This window comes from Mastomys coucha, unplaced genomic scaffold (assembly GCF_008632895.1).
Source record: "Mastomys coucha isolate ucsf_1 unplaced genomic scaffold, UCSF_Mcou_1 pScaffold8, whole genome shotgun sequence".
In the NCBI taxonomy this organism is placed as follows: domain Eukaryota; kingdom Metazoa; phylum Chordata; class Mammalia; order Rodentia; family Muridae; genus Mastomys; species Mastomys coucha.
This window is the reverse complement of record NW_022196914.1, coordinates 49447122-49467635: the sequence shown is the minus strand read 5'-3', so window position 1 is coordinate 49467635 and position 20514 is coordinate 49447122. Positions and strand designations below refer to the sequence as shown.

General features: G+C 35.7%; 1 protein-coding gene and 1 non-coding gene across 3 annotated transcripts in view; both read right to left on the bottom strand.

The window, feature by feature from the left end:
• Positions 1-20514, bottom strand: part of Edil3 (EGF like repeats and discoidin domains 3) — a 486419-nt gene that overhangs the window by 301285 nt on the left and 164620 nt on the right. The window lies entirely within an intron of this gene.
• On the bottom strand, positions 10688-10749 carry LOC116083975. Its single transcript, XR_004115959.1, has one exon. It is a non-coding gene; the product is annotated as a U7 small nuclear RNA (small nuclear RNA).

Here is a 20514-nt window from a genome sequence, read left to right as displayed (position 1 = left end):
TTTCTTCTGAACCATGGCTACCATGAAACTTCCAATTAAATCTGCAAATGGAACACAAATCACAATTCAATGCTGCCATGAATTTTGTCAACATTCTTGTAAATTTAATATGTCCATGCAGGAACCAGAATTTAAAAGCAGCATTTTCCCTGCATTATGCCAGAATCTCTCCTGGAGGAGTGCACAGTGTCCTCATAACATATATAGAAGGTGCCTTCATAGGATTGCATTTGAGTACTAACTTATCTAGCTATACCAAAATGGTGTGAAGAGAAATGATCTAGTTTATTTTTAAGAACACATGCTGTCTAGGATCTTAGCAGTTCGCTGAGCTTTTAAACAAAAAATTGTTTTGTTTATAAAACCAGTTTATTTTTATGAACAATTTAATCTTAAAACACTACTCAGAAATAAAGATTGCAAACTTACTGTGCATTGGAATCTAGGTATACTGAGAAATATTGCTATATATAGTCAATAGCATCAGTAATTTTATAAGCTAATTATTTGAATAATAGCAGCTATGTTACAGGAAAGTTCTATGAAAGCTGACAAGAAAGAAGATGAACCAATTGTCATACCCAGTTGTAATTCCTGTGAGCCATTACATTGACCAGCACATAATATATCTTCAAAGATGTAGTAATGGCACTTATGTATTGGAGGAAACCAACAGTCATTTCACTGGAATTAAAGTTCATTTAACAGAAGAGAATTCATGTGTGGCACTGGAAAACTAATCAGCCATGACTAGTGAGGCCAAAAACTCTATAGTAGGAGCTACAAGTGCCACTTTGCCAAAACAATATCATCCTATGTTCTAAATACTGATCATGGAAGAAGTGGTGGAATGATTTGAAGAGCCAGAAACCCAGATGTTTGCTGAGAGTACTATACAAGCTCTCTCTCTCTCTCTCTCTCTCTCTCTCTCTCTCTCTCTCTCTCTCTCTCTCTCTCTCTCTCTCTCTCTGTCTCTCTCTTTCTCTCTCTTTCTTTCTCTCTCTCTCTTGCTCTCTCTCTCTTTCACACACACAAACACACACACATACTCATACACACTCACACACACACACAAAATGACAGTTATATGTTATATTATTCATAGCTTAACAAAGCTAAAGTGATGGGTTAAGTACATACAAGGTCAATGTATGTAAAAAAAACAGGCAATACTAATTAAGTAGAAATCGACAGAAGAAAACAAATTCCTTGGAAGTGAAAGATTTACCTCAAATAGAGCTAGGATTACCCAAAGAAATTAACAAGTCCAGTTGGCAAGATTTAAGATGCAATTTGCTTTCACAAAACAAACCAATGGAAATGATTTTTCAAGCAATTAGATTTGGGAGCATACATATTATTCTATAAAAGCTATTGGAGCTTGGAGTGAGGTAAGTTTATAGCATTTTAATAGGATGTATCTGAATAATCAAGAAATATAATTTTTGCATCATAAATCTCATCAAATATCTGAAAAAATGAATACCAATCCTCAAATATTCACCACTTGAATCATTTGCAGGAAGTTGTTACAAAATTGCTTTTCAATCTACTTCTATCTTATTATTAGAATATGGTCCCATAGTAGAAGTATTGGAAGGATGATCAGTTCTTTGTAAACACCTGTTATGCATCTGTGGTGACAAAAGTTATAGATGTATGGGATTGGCAAGAGGATTGTCTAGATATGTGAACATGTGTATATACATATATATATATATTTGTAAGAATATATTTATATTCCTAATTCATTACTCACAGGACACTTATATATTATTCACATACCACATTTAGTGTTTTAATCTGTTTTCAGAATCAGAAAACATGTCCAATATAGAGGAAGGACTTTACAATTGTCCTCAGGGTTCTTAAGCCCATGGTCTTACCTCTGCTTCTTAAAAATATTAGCAAGCTCTAATATGGAGTAAAATCTTGGATTTGTAATTTGAATTTCTAATGGGAATTTCTCTTCTTAAAGGGTGAGAGATGATGTGTGTGATTTCTGACAGGCATGATATGAAGAAATAGGCATTTAGGAATGCTTCCTACAATTGTTCCTGTGACTGTAGAGCCTACAGTTGAAATGTAGCCTAATTGAAATTTCTCTTTGTCTACAGGTAGGAGACTTTGTAGTGCCTCATACTGCTACTAGATATTCTAAAAACTCACTTCTGTTTTGAATAATGTATGTCTAATTATATTCTACTAATTCAGAATAACAAAGCTCATCTTTCCTAACAAAGAGAAGGGTGTAATGAGAATTTCAAATAGTTTTTTTAATATCATTTTTTTAGGCACATGCATTAAAAATACTGAAATGGAGAAAAGTTTGATATATTTAACATAAAAGACAAGCTTTGGCTTATCTAGTTATTTAAAAATTAATGTTATTGTAACTTAATGGGTGCTGTCCAAGATGGCTGCCAGCAGAAACATATGATAATTGATAGCTATAAGCATGACAAAAGAAAAGACAAGTTTCAGATTATATTAAGATAAATAAACTATTGCTTCTTAATACTTAAAGGGAGTAAATACATTTTTTCATGCAATGATAGTTTTAAAATTGTACCAGTCAGGAGCATGTATTAGGCATATACTTGACAGCATCTGAGATAAAAACCTAGTATGTGTATACAGTGTAGCACTAAGTAAGATGGAATTAAATGTTGCTTGAGTGCTTTCTATCTGACACAGAATTTAATTCTGTATCCACAAAGATGCTAACTACAAAAAAGAAGGAAGAAAATGTAAAGACCATTACATGTGGCTGCAAGTGACAGTTATAGAGAAACAAACAAGAAGGAAAAGTGTTTCCCCATGTTTGTGAACTGGCCATACCTGTAGCTTTTCCATACTGACTCTCTCTCCAGAGTTCACTGTATGCTTACAAGTCATAGAAAGAGTGGAGACACCATAGGTCTTAGCTTTCTAGATTTCAAAACATGACCCATAAAAGAACTAATAGGAACCCAGGAGGCATTGCAGAGAAGAGGGCCAAGAGACAGAGAATGGGCAGGTAGAAACAATACCAATACACACATCATTGTTCTCAAGTAGCAGAGTTCACTTAAGCCAAACAAGGGAAATGTCAAGAATTCATGGACATACTAAATCTTGCTGAGGAGTAAAGTAGATCCACTATCTTCAAACTCCTGTGATTTTTGTCTCAAATGGATGACTTGAGGAGAGCTACATCATAAAAGTATTGGTGTTTCATATATTCATATTTTGCACAATATAAAGGAGGACAACTCTCAGATATGGTATCAGCATTTTACCTCATGTTTATCTAAATTAAAACCCAGGGAATAAAGCAAATACTTCCAGAAGGAAAGATTTTTATTTCTTCAAATAAAATTTTTGTAGCAAAGATGACCCAACAGGTGTTGAATGAACCCGTTAACAGGACTAAATCATACATGTAAATTAATTCAACAAATTGTTTTCAAATGGCATTGAAATTGCAGTGCTGATTTTGATGTGCCAACAGCACATGCTCCTGTTGGGCATAATACTTAATGAGATGCATGGGAAATTCTGAATTAGATGAGTGTTAAAAGTGGTCTTTGGGGAAATCCTTAGTTAGAATTCACTCCAATAATTTAATTGAAACACTGTATAGTTAACTGGAGTAGAATCTATAACATAATGGAAACAAGAGGCTGTTAACAAATTTAGGTCAAGGTATTATCCCTTTTATAGACTTATGCGATAATAGTCCTTATTGTTAAAAAAGTTTCTTCAAGTGTTATGTTCTGGATCCCCTCCCCAGAATAGCTGTAGCCATCTTGTTACATGCTTTCCAGCTATTTCATATTGTTGCTATAAAATGCCTACTAGTCACTCTGTTCTGTCTTGTTCTGTTCTATATGTCCTGAGATGTGTTATTCTTAAGAAATCTCTTCTATTAGATTCAGCATATCTAGTTTTATATGGAGGTCCTTGATCCACTTGTACTTGAGCTTTGTACAAGGAGATAAGAATGGATCAATTTGCATTCTTCTACATGCAAACCACCATTTGAGCTAGCACCACTTGTTGAATATGCTCTTTTTTCCACTGGATGGTTTTGGCTTCTTTGTTAAAGATCAAGTGACCATAGGTGTGTGAGTGTATTTCTGGATCTTCAATTCTATTCCTCTGATCTATCTGTCTGTCTCTGTACCAAATACCATGCTTTTTTTTTTTTATCACTATTGCTCTGTACTACAGCTTGAGGTCAGGGTTGAAGATTCCACCAGAAGTCCTTTTTTTGGATAAGAATAATTTTTGCTATTACTAATTTGTTATTCCAGATGAATTTGAAAATTGCTCTATCTCTGTGAAGAATTGAGTTGTAATTTTGATGAGGATTGCATTGAATCTGTAGATTGCTTTTTGTAAGGTGGCCATTTTTATTATGTTAATCCTGCCAATCCATGAGCATGGAAGATCTCTCCATTTTCTGTAGGTTTCAATTTTTTTTCTTCAGAGACTTGAAGTTCTCGTCCTACAGATCTTTCATTCCTTGGAAAGACCCATGAACACATAAGCACAGGGGAAAATTTCCTGAACAGAACACCAATGTCTCATGCTCTAAAGTCAACAACCAACAAATGGGACCTCATAAAATTGAAAAGCTTCTGTAAGGCAAATGACATTATCAATGGAACAAAATGTTAACTCACAGATTAGGAAAAGATTTTTACCAACTTTACAGCTGATAGAGGACTAATATCCAAAATATACAAAGCACTCAAGTAGTTAGACTTCAGAAAACCAAATAAACCTATTAAAAGTAGGGCACAGAGCTAAACAAAGAATTCTCAACTGAGGAATCTTGAATGGCTGAGAAGCACTGAAATGTTCAACATTCTTAGTCGTTAGGAAAATGTAAATCAAAATGACCCTAAGATTCAACTTCACAACAGGCAGAATGGCGAAGATAAAAAACTCAGATGACAACAGATGCTGGCAAGGATGTGGAGAAACAGGAACACTTCTCAATTGCTGGTGGGACTGAAAGATGGTAAAACCAGTCTGGAAATCAATCTGGAGGTTCCTTAAAAAATTAAAAATATTTCTATCTGAAAAACCAGCTACATCTCTCCTGGTCAGATACCCAAAAGATTCTCCAATATAAAACAAGAACACATTATCCACTATGCTTACAGTAGTCTTATTTATACTGGACAGAAGCTAGAAACAATTCAGGTGTCCCTCAGCAGAGGAATGGATACAGAAAATGTGGTACATTTACACAATGGAATACTACTCAGCTACTAAAAACAATGACTTCATGAAATTCGCAGGCAAATGGATGGAACTAGAAAATAACCATCCTGAGTGACATAACAAAAGAACACACATGGTATGCACTCATTATTAAGTGGATATTAGCCCAAAAGCTCAGAATACCCATGATATTACCCACAAACCAGATGGAGCTTTAGAAGAAGGAAGACCAAAGTGTGGATGCTTCAATGCTACATAGAAGGGGGAACAAAATAATCTGAGGCAGTAGAGAGAGGAAGAGACCTGGGAAGAAGAAAGGAGGTGGATAGAAAAAGGAAAGGGGCAGGATTAGGTATTTTATGGAACAGGAGACAAGTACAGTGGGTCAGAAAATTGAATAGAAATATGTAGCCATGGGGGGATGGGAACTGGGGGTAGCTACTAGGAAGTCCCAGAGGCCAGGGAAGCAAGAGGTTCCTAGGACCCAATGGCAATGACTTTAGCTGAAATACTCAACAAATGGGATATAGAACCAGTAGAGGCTACCTCCAGTATTTAGGCACAATCCCCAGTTGAGGGATGGGGCTACCCACCCACCTCAAATGTTTTAAGCCATGTTTTCTATCCAAAGGAAAGACAGGGACAAAAATTAGAACATAGACTGAAGGGAATGCCATCCAGAGACAGCCCTTCCTAGCAATCCATCCCATCTGCAAACATTGAACTCCTGCCCTATTATTGATGCCAAGAAGTGCTTGCTGACAGGAGCCTGGTATGGCTGTTCCCTGAGCGGTTCTACTAACCCCTGACCAATACAGATGCAGATACAGCCAACCATTCGCTTGAGCCTAGGGACCCTGGAAGATCTAGGGGAAGGACTGAAGGAGCTGAAGGGGATTGCAGCTCCATAGGAAGATCAATGTCAACTAACAAGAACACTCAGAGCTCCCAGGAATTAAAGTACCGACCAAAGAGTACACATGGAGGGATCCATGGCTCCAGCTGCATATGTAGCAGAGGGAGGTCTTATCTGTCATCAATGGGAAGGGAGTCCCTTAGTATTGTTGAGGCTTGATGCTCCAGCATAGGGGGATGTTAGAGGGGTGAGGCAGGTGTAGATGAGTGGGTGGAGGAGTACCCTCACAGAGGAAAGGAGAGGAGAAAGGGGTGATGAGATTGGGGGAGGTTGTAAAGGGGTAGCCAGGAAGGGCGATATCATTTGAATGTAAAAGAATAAAATGATTAGTAAAAAAGGAAAAAAGGAAAAAAATCCACAAACTACCTAAGACTCATCACTTTAAAGGCCCATATGAACTGTAATGTTTAAAATGGCTTGACTTAGAGTTGACCACCAAGCAGTACTTTCTACTCCTGAATATGAACTCATTTTGGGGGATGTGTGTGTGTGTGTGTGTGTGTGTGTGTGTGTGTCCCTTTGTAAGTCTGCTCTGAGAAATGTTTAATGCTGTGAGTGGCTTAGTCCCAAATTCCAAGCTAGGGTACTGATCAATCAGTATTAGGATGTACATTCATTGAGCCATTCCTGTCTGACTGGGATCAGTGGTCATGTGGTTCACAGGGTTACTCCTAAACCACAACATCAAGAAAACTAAATATTATTAATTGCATGAAATAAGAGAAATTATTTATATTTTATATATGCTATTATCTGAAAAAAGGCACATTTTTAAGTTACAATGATGTTTAACTATACACATGCTTTTATTACTGGTTTTTGACGTTTCTTTCATTAGAAATTACTGACAATCTTTAAATATATTGATTTAATCATTAGGAAACAAATTTGGACATTTTATGCTTCTATTTGTGTGTGTATGTGTGTGTGTGTGAGTGTGTAAAGCATAGTTTATAAATAAATATAAAGTATATCTTAAAATATACTATACATGAATTTTATTTAATTTTTTGAGATTATAATATAATTACACCATTCCCCATTTACTTTTCTGACTCTAAACTATCCCATTAATCTGTTCTTGTTCTTTTGGATTTTCATCTGTCTCATTAATTATTATAAGCATGTAAGTATATACATATATACTCCTAAGATTATAGGAACAAACTATTTTATATACATACATATATATATATAAATATATATATAAGGTATATATATATATATGTGTATATATACACTTTAACTTGAATTTATATTTTCAAGTGTGACTGTTTAGTACTGAAAACCCAGTTGGTGTACTCCTTCCTAAGGAAGACTATTCCCCCCTTCCTCAGCATCATTTAGTGCCTGTAGTTATTTGTGTTGGGTTGAGGTCTCCACTACCCTCCATGCTATCTACCCTCCATGTTAGCATTACTGTTGTTTCCTTGGTCAGTTCATATTTAGGTAGTCATGTTGGTACGATTTTATTCATTTAGCTTCTGAAATTCATAGGTGGTACAATTTTACAGAAAACTGTTAGCCTCTGGCTCTTACAATCCCTCAACCTCTTCTTCTGTAATGATCTCTGAGCCTTAGATATATTGTATTGTAGATTCTACTGGGACTGTGCTTCACAACTGTCACTATTCTGTCCAAGAGCCAAGACCGCCCAACAAAAGTCTCAACATCAAGTATGAGAAGCCCTTTTTGTACATCCTGGCCACAGTTGTCCAAAAGACTCTCCAAATTTAACAGGTCATTGCTATTTCTTTTGGTTTTCTTTGAGCAATGGAGGGTAAGTTCCTATTGCTAAAGACACTATAGATTTCAGGTGTTGGGCTCAAAGGCCACTGAAGTGGAATTGATTAGAAAGGCTCACTGAACTGGTTTTCACAGTACCAGAGGATTCATGCAAGCTTCCAAAGGAGGAAACTAGCCAAGCATCCTGCCTACCTATGGTGCCCATGAATAGCTAAGGACAAGCATGGCATGATACCCCCCAGTGTGTAGCAGTGACATACATATCGTGACATAACCAATGACCCTCTAATTAGAATTAAGGCCTACTCCATTTCAGAGAATTCATGCCTGGTACTGTAAACCTGGCCAACTCCCTAAGGCTAGTGAAGTCATTGATCTTGGAGGAGAAACTATAACTTCCATTTCCTCTCACAAGCAAAAGCCCTAACTACATTCTAAGTAGCTGTCCCCAGTTTTACAGATAATTTCAGTCCTTGCCCACATCAGGGAAATTTCTTTTTGTAACAGATAGAGATTCTCACTGAAAACTACTATTAATCAAAATTCAGAATTACATTAGTTTTATACGAGGAAATCTAGTGAAGTCAAAACTTCAAATATAGGTGCAAATTAACTGTGGAGGAGAGTATTTGCAGAAGCCATCTAGCAGGTAAAGGTGATAACATCCTGCACAGCACCTAAATTACTGAGTTACAATGTTATTATTTTGTTTATTCAGTTTTTAAAAAGAGAAAGGATATTTAATCAATATGGAAATCATGAGAAGACAAACAGAGAGATCCAGATCCAGAAATTTCCTGCCCCTTAGTTTTTCTTCAGGGTCTTGGTAGGAGATTTAGGTTGAAATAGAAGGCGAGAGGCATGTATACCTAAGCAGCTCTGGTAAAGTTATGCCTCCTTGATCCATTATCATTGTTTCAGGGCTAGTACAAATTAATTGTAAAATAATTGCTTTTTTCAAGCAAGAATTACAAATTTATATATTTTGACTAGTGAAATTCACTTTTATGCTCTTCAGAACATTATCTACTATATATCCCTTGAGTACAGAAAAACTGCCACATTTTAGAATTAAAATATTTTTAACTGGAAAATTATATTTCTACAGAAATTGTTTTCTTCATTTCATCAGAATATAGAGTAAAATAAAATCGAATTTTTACACTGTGTTCATTGATATCAATTTCATTTTTCATTTAACTAAAATTATGCCAATGTCTTTGCTTCTATTTAAAATGTTCATAGACCTCCATTGAGCCATCAGCGTTAGCTATTATCCAATTATTTTTTATCTCTGACTCTACATATAACCTATCCTTTCCTCATTTACTTAAGTTCAATTAATTTGGAAACTCCGAAGGCCCTTTCTAACTACATGTCGGCTTCCTTCAAAGACTCTTCTGCTCTTCTTTGAAGTAATGTGTGAGTCATCTCAAAATAGATCTTAAGACTCTCTTTTCTGCTGTGCCCATTTATAAGTGTAAATTAATTGGTCCAACATAAACTATCAAAAACTGGCTGCACACAATAAAGGGCCAATGTTCCTTTTGTATAATTTTTAAATGCCCAGATCTTGTAAGAAGGCTTACTCATTGAAGCTGAGACTATGGTATATGCATATGCATTCGAATCTGTTCACATCACATTTTAGTTTTTTTTTTTTTAAAGCAGTTGAGTCAGTCTCTGAAAGCTTCATGTATAACCTTGAAACAATAAACAGTGAAGATGTCAAAAACATGATAAAGAGCAAGAAAACAATAAAACCAGATGCTATATTCAAAGCCTGTGTGTTTCTCACAGAGGTAATATGAAATGTATAATGCCCACAATATTGAAAATGATATAAAGAAACTATGCTTGAGGAACGTGGCTCTTTAATAACAGATGGTGAACAGCAAGGCTTCTATCAATCATGGGGTAGAGACATTGGCAATGCTGTAACACTCAGCAATAGAGATACATGTACTTATTGGTTATCCTGCTCGCTGGTAAATAAAGTGGAAAGAATTCCATTAAAATGTTTTCTTGACACATTTTTCACAGCCATCGACTGGTATTTTCTGCTCTATCTCTCAAGCTAGTCCACATGGTGATTTCCCAGGAGTCATATTCACATCGCATTGAAACACTTGGCTCTTGTTATCTGAATTTGGAGCTTGGACTTCTGTGTGAGCACATTATCATTTACCTTTTATTGTGAGTCACTTTAGAAGAAAGTTTCAGTGTGCAAAAAAGTATCTTGGTTAAACCACAGGATGTGCATGTTAAAATTATCATGAAAATAAAATTAGGATATGAATAGTTTAAAAAATGAATTCATCATAGTAAGATTGAACTTTGACTCCTAATTGATAAAACTAAGTTTCGATAAATACAGTATGCATGTATCATGCCACATATTTGTTTTTCATTGAAACTAGTAAATTTTTGTGAGCTGATGCTTATCTGCCAAACATGATATTAAAATAGAATGTAAGGTTTATTTTTATGCTTTTCAATTATTTGTCCCTCTACTTAAAATATGATTTTGCTAAAATTTTATCTAATTTGAATCTCTGTGTGGGATTGAAGAGCAAATATAATGCATAGCAGTGATAAAATTATATTAAATTATGAAATACTCAATTTATGAAGGTCAATTTCAGTTATGGGAAGTGATAGAAAGTGATATGAATGCTTAAAATATTATTACATTATATTTTCCAATCTTTACATGTTTTTAAACTTTACATTTATAATTATAGAAACATTATTATAGCTGATACCTAGCTTCTTTTTTTTTTTTTTTTTTTTTTTTTTTTTAATGGGAGGGGTTTTCCGACCGAAGTCAGAAAACCTGCTAGACAAATTCAAAAAGAGCTGTAACACTTGATACCTAGCTTCTTATGCAAACTTAGTTCTAAAGACACACAGCTGTCAATGAAATGATGGTTAATCCCCTGTTACTGAATTTCATTGGCTGAAGCACTGAAAATATCTGGAGGCTTTATATGTTTCTTGGGATTTTATTCTTTATATTTTAAATAGTTTTACTTATGTTTGGACTACGAATGTTATTGATTATATCACACAAGCATGTTCAACCTTTGAACATGGTGACAGGATATTGATATCTCCATGATTCACATTCAAAACCTGGACAACCGAAGTTACAAAAGAAAACACACAAATGCATGCATGTATACAAACACACACACATGATGTTTTAAATTTATAATTTCATATTGGGCTTTATTCACAGTTATTATACTGCAAAAGTTAGCATGCATTCTAGAAGGTATTCATTTCTTCATTGCATTTCATTACCAATTTTTATGCAAGAAATTTGTAAGAGCTATAGAATTCCTTTCGTTCTTAAGAATGTTTCTGGAGGGATGGAGTCACCAACCTACCTTCAAATTTTTTGCCTCACAATTTCTCCTGTCTAAAGAAAAATTGCAGTAACAAAAAATGGAGCAGAGATTGAAGGAAAGGTGCTCCAATGACTGGCCCAACTTTGGATCCATACTGTGGGAGGGCACCAAAGCCTGACATTATCACTGATGTCATGTTGTGCTTGCAGACAGAAGACTAGCATGGCTGTTCTCTGAGAGGGTATACCAGCAGCTGACTGAAACAGATACAGATACTTACAGCCAACCATTGGATTGAGGTTAGGGACCCATATGGAAGTGTTAGAGAAAGAACTGAAGGTGCTGAAGGGGACGGCAAACCCACAGGAAGACCAAAAATATCAACTAACCCAGACGCCTGGGAGTTCCTAGAGACTAAGCCACCAACCAAAGAGTATACATGGACTGACCCATGGTCCCCTGACAAATATATATCTGAGGACTGCCTTGTCTTGCCTCAGTGGGAGAGGATGTACATAATCCTGTAGAGACTTTATGTCCTAGGAAAGGGGGATGTAGGGGTTGAGGTGGAAGTGAGTAGGTGGGTGGGGTGAGTTGGTAGATGTAGGTGAGGGAGTATTTTCTCAAAGGCAAAGGGAGGATGTGAAGAACTCTTGGCGGGGGGACATGAAGGGAGGCAACATTTGGAATGTAAATAAATAAAACAATTAAAAATGTTTAATTATATCTTCACATATTGCTTTAAAAGTAACAAATACAAAAAATTGCCAACCTAACTTATACATTAGCACCTCTAATTTACTATTTTAGCAAGCTGAATACTGCTAAAAAAATAATTCTTGTACTACTATCTTCAACTCTGGCGTCATTGTCATATGAGTGTTTATTTACTTTCAAAAGACCCTTCAAAGTGGTGCTATCATCCAGAATGAGGTAGCTCAGTGACAAAAGGACACACATGTTATGCATTCACTGATAAGTGGATATTAGCCCAAAAGCTCAGAATACCCAACATACCATTCACAGACCACATTAAGTTCAAGAATAAGGAAGACCAAAGTATGGATGTTTCTGCCCTTCTTAGAAGGAGGAACAAAATACTCAAGGGAGGAAATATGGAGACAAAGTATGGAGCAGAGACTGAAGGAAAAGCTATCCAGAGACTGCCCCACCTGGAAATCTATCCTATATACAGACACCAAACCCAGACACTATTGTGGATGCCAAGAAGTGCTGTCACAATAGTGGATATAGCTGTCTCCTGAGAGGCTCTGCGAGAGCCTGACAAATACCGAGGCAGATGCTCGCAGCCAACAATATCAACAAACCAGAAGACCCAGAGTTCTCAGGGACTAAACCACCAACCAAAAAGTACACAGGGAGTGACCCATAGCTCCAGCCACATATGAAGCAGAGGATGGTCTTGTTGGGCATCAATGGGAAGAGAGGCCCTTGGTCCTGTGAAAGCTCGATGACCCAGTGAAGAGGAATGGCAGGCAACTGAAGTGAGAGTGGGTGAGCGGGTAGTCGAGCACCTTCATATATACAGGGGAAGAGGGATTGGGATAGTGGGGTTCAGGAGGGGAAACCAGAAAAGTGAATAATATTTGAATGTAAATAAATAAAATACCCAATAACACCCCCCCCAAAAAAAAGGAATATAAAGATGATGCCATTCTGGGTTCCCCAGACAAGCACCAAATTTAACAACAGATATTCCTCTGATGCAAAAGACAATATAAAAAAGAAGGTATCAATGTGAAGGTGGTGGCTAAGGCAGTGGTGATGTGGCTTCAAATACTGACATCAAATAACAAGATCCACCACAAACTAACTGAAACAATACTCCAGAGTTCCATGGTTCAGTGGGTTCTTGGCCTCATTGATACCTTAAGTTTAGAATTTTCACATCCATAATTCTAAGAGTAAGTCTGGTTTCTTTTTTCTTTCTTTTCTTCCATTTTTTCTATGCTGGCAAGACATCCCCTCTTCCTCCATTTTAGACAAGCTATCATGTAAGCCAACCTGCCCTCAAACTTACTATGTACCTCGTCTTACCACTGCTCAATCTTACCAGTGTACCTCAATTACTCACTACTTTTCATGGATTTATGGGATGATGTCTATCAAGCCATGGACATCATGCATGCTGAGCCAGCATAATTTGAACTAAGATATATCCAAGAACCTAGTCTTCCTAGTTATATGTAGTCTTGTTTTCTGGGTGTCACTTACCTTTGGTTGAGTATAGTTCAAAATATAAGTGCAAAATACTAAAAGTAAATACACTGATTTATAATTATATCCCACTCAGAATAACCTCAAGAAATCTAGCATTGTCTTCTAGCCTGGACTTGAATAATCATCCTTTTATCCACTGTGTATACACATTATGTACTTAACCCGCCCCCCCAATCAGCTATGTTGCTAACAATATCAGTGTTTTCAGTATCATTTTCTTTGTATTCAAGAAATATACACCATAAGTTATAATATTCCCAAAATGTAAGAGCAGAAATATTGGCCACCTTGGCATGCCAAGGCAAAGATTTTAAAACATTTCACATGAAAAGGCAAGGGTTCATGACATATTCAAAGAAATAGGATTCATATATAAAACAGTAGCGCCAAACCTAGGCCTGCATAAGTAAACCCATACTTCAGCCATGCTAAACATAGTTACCTATTACAGAAAACATTTTTAACAGATGTACAAGTTCAGAATTAGGAAATAGATTACAGTAAACATTTTGGAACAAGAGATGAATGGAAAAGTTAGATTCAGCAGATCTGTAGCAAGCTGTAGCAGACAAACATGAATTAAACCTTTCTATTCACAATGTGTAGGACATGTACAAAATGCAGTGGAGTAGGCTATTCTTCACATTGTGGAGAAGCATGGTTTGATAGGCTCATTAAGACCAGGAAGAGGGTTCCAATGGTGAAATGAAAGTATATGTTAAAGAGCCATATCTAATGATCCATTCATTTTACAAATAAAGGTAAAATTAAACGTGTATGAACAAATTCCATCTTTCTGCTACCACAATTTAATGATTTGTCCAGATGTACAACATTCATCAGATGATACAAGTTCAGAGAAACTGAAGAGAGTCAGTGTTTGAGGTTAGAGGATAGCAAGCTAGAGATGGTCACCGGTTTTTAGGGATTCAACAGCACTCAGGTGTTTCAGTGGTTTCTATGCTGGCAGTATAAGCAGCACAGAATGTTAAGACCTGCCATTCACTTGTACTCTAACCATTTTTGTTTCAGTTTTGTTTTTCTAGTATCTGAGTATTTCCACATTAACTCCAACCTATTCAGTCACTAACATAAGAACTGAAAAGAGTTGAGATGGCCTAATTCTAAGGCCATTGTCACAATATCTAAGAATAATAATCAAATAGGCAAAGATTCATGGCTAATATGAGCTATAGTCTCATTCCTTATTTTTATTTCTGAGAACTCACTGTTCATTCCTGCAAAGAGATTTATGCAACCTTGAAAATAATCAATGATGTTTTAAAAACCTCTACATTAAATTGAATATTAAATATTTTTATTTAAATTTATGACCAGAGATATATAAAGATAATTGAGTAAATGTAGAATAAATCATTAAATAGTAATGAATTCAGCATGAGAAGACATTGTTTGAACAGATATAGTTTACATTTTTTTAAAAAAATGGAGTTAAAATATGATTCCTTGAGATTTTATCAAAGAATCTTGAGTAGTCATGCCTTCCTTCTATATCTGTCTTAATCTCTTGATAGATGCATGCGTATACATATAATACTTATGCATATAATTGCACAAGTACTATAAAACACAAACATATTATATTAACAAATTTTATATGCTTAATATTATATATTACATAATATATAAAAGTACATAAAATCTTATAGGAAGTTGTGTCACTAGGGATGACAACACTTGCCAAAAGAATCACATAGGCTAACAACACTACCAATACTAGGCAGAGGAAATATCCTTTAGAATCATAGTTGAGAATAGTCCGAGAGATCCCCAAAACTATATAAAATGTAGTTCTGCTTTCCATTGCTTCTGAGAGATTGCTGGTATGCTCCTATTGCTGAAGGCAATGCACACTTAGGGCACAGTACTCTGAGATTTCAAGCTGTATCTAATCTTATCACCTTCATTTTAGTCTCCAACACAAGAAAATGCTGTGCAAGCCTCGAAGGGAGGGAAAGCAATTAACAGTCCTAGCTAGCTCTGTCATCTGTTAACCATACCAATGACCATCATGGCAAGATATTCATAAATTTGAATAAGTGGAAACTCACATGTTGGTGGTAACTAACAGCCATCTAATCAGAATTAAGGCTCACACAATAAGGGTAAACTATGCCAGGTATTAGAGACCTAGTCAAATTTCTGGGAAGTAATCCTGTGGATCTTAGAAGAGAATCTGTTATGATTTTGCTAGTCCACTATAATTCCTAAGCACATTATAAATCTCATCCTTATTTTCATGGATATAAGTATCTATCACTTTTCACCAAAGAAATCTGTCTTTTTGAGTCCTGTTGGACCTCTAATATAGAAGTAAACTGAAAATGTAATCTGGGCCCTTATATGACAGGGCTCATATTTGAGTCACCTGCTTTTCATATAGCTCTATCAATTCCCAGCACTGGAAATTTGCTGGTGGTTTTCATGTTTCCATTTGTTAGCAATTGTTAACAATAGTTAAATTATTAGCATTGTAAACTGAAAGAATTACTGAGAAAAAAGTGCATTCTCCTGCAACAAAAGCAGAAAAATAGAGATCAATATAATGGCCCTTTTATTCTGCTGAGGAGTTTAAATAGTAATTTAAAACGTTTAAAATTTGTATCAAGTAATAATGTATTATCCTTTCCTCTGTATTTTTCATCAAGGAAATGTTTCTATCATCATTCTTTTCTTTTCAATCTGTTAAGTTCCCATGAAAAGAAATAGTTTCTTGAGTTAGCATGGCTTTTGAAAACTCTATATAAAATCATTCTGATTTAATTTGTTCACTGGCTTAATCAAACCACAAATATTTATGAAGTAGATACTATGTAATACTTAATATAGCTACAGCAGTTGATATTTCAGTAGCAACTAACAGGCAAAAACATGCATTTTGTTTATGTCAGCAGATACAAAAATTAAAAGCTAAGGTGCAAAAAGAATGGAAATAAAAAAATGAACATTAATATTTAAAACATAGGGCATAAGACTATAAAAGTGTAGAGATAAACTTTCAAGAAGCATGAGAATGCACTATCTTTTGTTCAAGTGTTAAGAGGGTGACCTATGAAAGTCTCCTTAGCATAGTTCACTTCTAAAACCTGTGTAGCATGCAAATGCCCCACTCAAATCCAAGGTCACTATTTTTCCCACTTGTTAGCTATATAGAAAGTTTCTGCATGGCCTTGCTTTAGAGTTCACTTCACTGACTGCAACTATTACCCAGCAGACGTCAGACTGACCAATTACAACACTGGAGATCCTGAAGAATAATACAAGTCATGCTCTCAACTGTCAAACAATGGTGGGTCGTGATCATAAGACACTGAGTCAGCTTGAAATGTGACCAGGGATTGTTCTTAGAAATTCTAAAAAAAATACTTATTATAATTGTTATTTTTTTGTAGGGTTTATTTGTATAGCTTTGACTGTCCTGGAACTCACTCTATAGAACAGGATGGCCTCCAACTCAGAGTAGGTTTTGAGGGAAGAAAGGTAAGGGACAAATGTTATAGCATATTATAATCTCATAAATGAAATTCAAAAATGAATGTCTTTTAAATTGATGTGAGTTTCTGAGTCGCCTAAGAGCTTGGTCATAAAATCAGGAGTACATAATACATTGTGTTGTGCAAACTTGGTAGCTACTTTAGAGGCAGATCACTGAAGCTGCAAATGAAAAAAAAAGAGTTCAGTACAGATAATGCAGGTTAGGTCTTGGTAACCATAAAGAGTATGCTTAGTAACATGAGGGAATACAAGATTCTAGTGAATTTGGGGTGTAAAATCCATGTTGTACCAGTCTGTTTTTGTTAATCCAAACTTTAGTATAACTGAGTCAAATACTAAACTACTTGATTACATCAGGCTTCCGGGAATTGACATAATATTTTGCAAAATGATAAGAAATACATTTAAAAAAAAAAAAACCAAACAAACCCACAAAAACCACTGAGGGAATAGCTATGAAGAAAACACCTGAAATGATGTGGCTTTGGCACTTCTCCTTGGCTTTATCAATTACTGACCTATGCATTCCATAATCTTGATTTTAGTTCATAGCTCATACTTCAATCACCGAGCTTATGATTCTCAGGATCTCTAAGAAGAGTAGATGCTAGATGGGCCACCTGACTCAAGTGACAGAGGAATTAAATCTGCCCAATCATTCAACCTCAGAGTACCTTTTATAAAGCAAGGAGAATTGGCAGGGACTCTGTATCACGGTGTAATTCTGAATTAGTTCTTCGGTTTAAACTTCTCAGCCTTCACTTCTAGCCCAACTCTATTCCTATTGTCAGCAGCAAATATTCAGAAATCTTTTCTACCAGTGACTCCTAATTCCAGGCTTGGACTCAGCTACATGATCTTCAATATGCTTCCTTCTTTCCATTTTGACCTCTCCAGTCTCATGCTCAGTTTTCTAGCAGCCTGTTTGCAGACGCTTCTCCTCCCATACCTTCCTTCCTATCATCATTTTGGTAAAGACCCAGAGTTTCCTTAACTATCCCATCCTTATCTCTTCTGACTTCCTCCTTGTCTTGCTACAGCCTACTTGAATTTTCTTTCCACAAATGCCTCTACTTTCTGGGAACTTTAGTGCTTGGTTTTTAACCAATCTATTTAGTGCTTTCCTACAACTACTATCAACTTTTCCTCCCAGCATATTTCTATTTCTTTCTGCCACCAGTACCAGTGGAAATACTCTCTACTCGTGGTGGCTGCTCACTCATCATGTTTCTCCAGAAACAGAGGGAAATCATAAATAAGAAATTCACCCAACTTGGATAAACCCTGATCTTAACACCTAGAATCAATGTACTCATAAAAACTCCAGATTTCTAGACCCCAGAACAACGACACAAAAATGAACAGCCAAGATAATATTACTCTATTAGAACCCAATAACCGTTTACCCTTAACCTTGAAAAATACAGTATAGGTTAATCACAAGACAAGGACTGAATTACAGCAATTAAGTTCAAAGACATTAAAGATGGATATGAGTACACCTCTTAGTGAAGACTGAAAACACAAACAGTTGAATGAAATAATAAAAGTAGTATAATACATGAAGGTAGAATTTAAAAGAAATAAAACCACTAGATAGAATCAAATTGAAATTAAACTAGAAAAAAAAAATAGGAATTCAACCAAAAATTTCAGAGATTAGCTACACCAACAGACTAAAGAAATAGAAGAAAAAATCTCAGTATTAAAGAAAGTGAAATAAAGAGATACTTCAGTAATATGAAATACTAAATCTAAAAATAAAAGAAAAATAAACAGACAAATACAAATAAATAGCCCTATAGGTACAAAACAGCCAGGAAATATGGGACTCCAGAAAAAGAAAATTCTACAACTAATAGGCTTAATAGAAGGAAACAAAATTCATGTCAAGGGCACAAAAATATATTTCATTTAAAATAAAACTTTCAGGACAACAAATATACAAGACCAAAAAAATTTTTATATAGAAAAAAAATCCTTACAAAACAAAGGATATTCAAATTTGTAAGAGGGCCAGGTGGTGGTGTTGCATGCTTTTAATCCCAGAACTTGGGAAGCAGAGGCAGGCGGATTTCTGAATTCGAGGCCAGCCTGGTCTACAGAGTGAGTTCCAAGACAGCCAAGGCGACACAGAGAAACCCTGTCTCAAAAAAAAAAAAAAAAAAAAAACAAAAAACAAAAATAAAAACAAAAAAAAAAAATTGTAAGAGAAAAAAAATCAAGTAGCATGTAAAGAGAAGCCCATGAGCTTAACATTTGTTTTCTTACTGGACACTCTGAAAACAAAAAGGATCAGAGTAGATGTTTTACAAAGTCTGAAACATCATAGGTGCTATTCCACACTACTATATTCAGCCAAAGTATAAGTCAAATTTGTCAACAACAACAACAACAAAAAATTCCATGATAAAAAGTATTAAGCAATGTAGAAGAATTTTAGTCCAGCAACATGTCTACTCTAGCAAGGGATCACATCCAAAAACCTAAGTCTATGTGATCTACACAGACATGCCTTTAGTATTTACTTTTAATCCTAAACAATAGAATCTAGCCGGGCGGTGGTGGCGCATGCCTTTGATCCCAGCACTTGGGAGGCAGAGGCAGGTGGATTTCTGAGTTCGAGGGCAGCCTGGTCTACAGAGTGAGTTCCAGGACAGCCCGGGCTACACAGAGAAACCCTGTCTCGAAAAACAAAAAACAAAACAAAACAAAACAAAAAAAAACCAAAACAAAACAATAGAATCTAATTGAGGGGCAGGCAAAGTGAAGAATCAGAGAAAGATTTGACAGAATTATTCAGAGATAGGATATGGTCAAACCTCACAAGAATAGGAAAGAAAGAGGCCACTTTAGAGCAGTCCCAAGAGAGAGATGTAGTTTAGTTTGCTGTGTTCAAAACAGAACATGATGTTGAGAGGCAGTTTTTAAAAGTAGAACAATTCAGTCAGAAGCTGAAAGAAGCCAATTTGATTCAGTCAGCTTGGAGAGGAATTTGAACCAGAATAACTGAATTGATCCACCTAGCTAGAATTCAGAAAAAGATAGAAAGAGTAAGTTTATTTAGCAGTAAATCTTGGAGGCCCAGACGGAGGCTGGAAGATGAAACCTGTAAGATACAGGGTTGCAGAAGATTAGATTGCGCTGAGGCTAGAGGGTTCCAGCCGGAGGCCTAGGGTTAGAGATATTCTGGGCTTAGCCCAAGGCATATATTCATATGGCTTTGGTATAGCTCTCATCGCATACCTTCCTCTAGAGAAAGCAACAATTACAAAACAACCACTATCTATCAATTCAGAACTTTAGAAGATAGTAGAAAAAATTTTAAGTCTGAAGACTGTGACCATATCCAAGAAGACACAAAGGATAAGTAATCTCAAATCAGTAAATCAATGGAGAGAGAAAAATTCATACCAACACAACAAAATAACAGGAATAAATACTGTTGATTAATAACTAATAATAATTGTCTGAATTCCACAAAAAAGCACAGATTAACAAATTGAATTAGAAAATATGATAGGT